Source organism: Sorex fumeus, unplaced genomic scaffold (assembly GCF_029834395.1).
Source record: "Sorex fumeus unplaced genomic scaffold, SorFum_2.1 ptg000008l, whole genome shotgun sequence".
Classification (NCBI taxonomy): domain Eukaryota; kingdom Metazoa; phylum Chordata; class Mammalia; order Eulipotyphla; family Soricidae; genus Sorex; species Sorex fumeus.
In genome coordinates, this window is record NW_026606065.1 from 18,699,666 (window position 1) to 18,700,678 (window position 1,013).

The 1,013-nt window shown below is 32.6% G+C and overlaps 1 non-coding gene across 1 annotated transcript; it reads left to right on the top strand.

Moving 5' to 3' along the window:
- Window positions 1–592: 592 nt before the first annotated feature.
- Window positions 593–782, top strand: LOC130019560 (U2 spliceosomal RNA). The gene has a single exon (XR_008791864.1). It is a non-coding gene; the product is annotated as a U2 spliceosomal RNA (small nuclear RNA).
- Window positions 783–1,013: the final 231 nt, after the last annotated feature.

The following is a 1,013-nucleotide window of genomic DNA, read 5'->3' on the forward strand; positions in this document are numbered from 1 at the left end:
TATTACCACCTGGGTTGGCCGGGTGCCAATAATGTACTGCAAGGACCGGACACATTTCTGCCAAAAGCTGCTGGGTTCTGAGATTTGTTTCTGAGTCTCTGGGATTATGGCCGTTAAGCAGCTTGAAGAGGAGCCAGAGAAGTCATTCATGGGCAGCAACTCTGGGTCTCATACCTGTGGGGAGAAAAGTCAAAATTATTTTAAAATAAATATTTTTACCCCTACAAATTTTTATGTAATATTATTATGTGCATATATGTATATATATATATATATATATATATTTCCGTTGCTTAACTTTGATAGAACGTTTTGGAGATATAGTTCAATTTTTTGTTGATTTTTAAATGATCTAAAGAATCTTTAGTGAATAAACCCATTTCTCTAGTTGGAGTGTGTGTATAAATATAATGTATATAATATATGTATATATGCATCTTTACCTACATCTGTGTGTATATATATACATATATATGTATACATATAAACATATGATGAATGGTAGGGTGATTAAATGGTCAACTGAGAGAACTTAGCTCTTTTATCTCAATTCATAGTTGTCCATTTGTGACTAATAATCATAAATGTATTTGTTGCTTCTCAGCCTTTTGGATAAGATGAAGTGCAGTGTCTCTTTTTTCAGTTTAATATCTGATACTTTCTCTATCTGAAGACAATATATCAAATGTATTTTGGAGACTAGGAAATGGAATAGAAACTTGCTCCATCCATTCTGCGCATCAACCTGGTATTGAAGTACCTTTAGGAATGGTGTGAAAGGGAAAATACACATATATTTGTTTCTTAAAGTTTATACATAATAATCTCTGCAAGGGCATGCATTCTTTTAGTGTTTCCTGTACAATAAATGACATCTCTAGATTCTTTACAATCTTCACGCAATTATTGTTTTAAGTTCTGCTGAGAAACTAGCTGATACTCTTAGGTAAATACTTAACTTATGCTCTTTGTGCTTGATATCCCTTTACAAAGAAAAAATGAGCTCTTCTCAC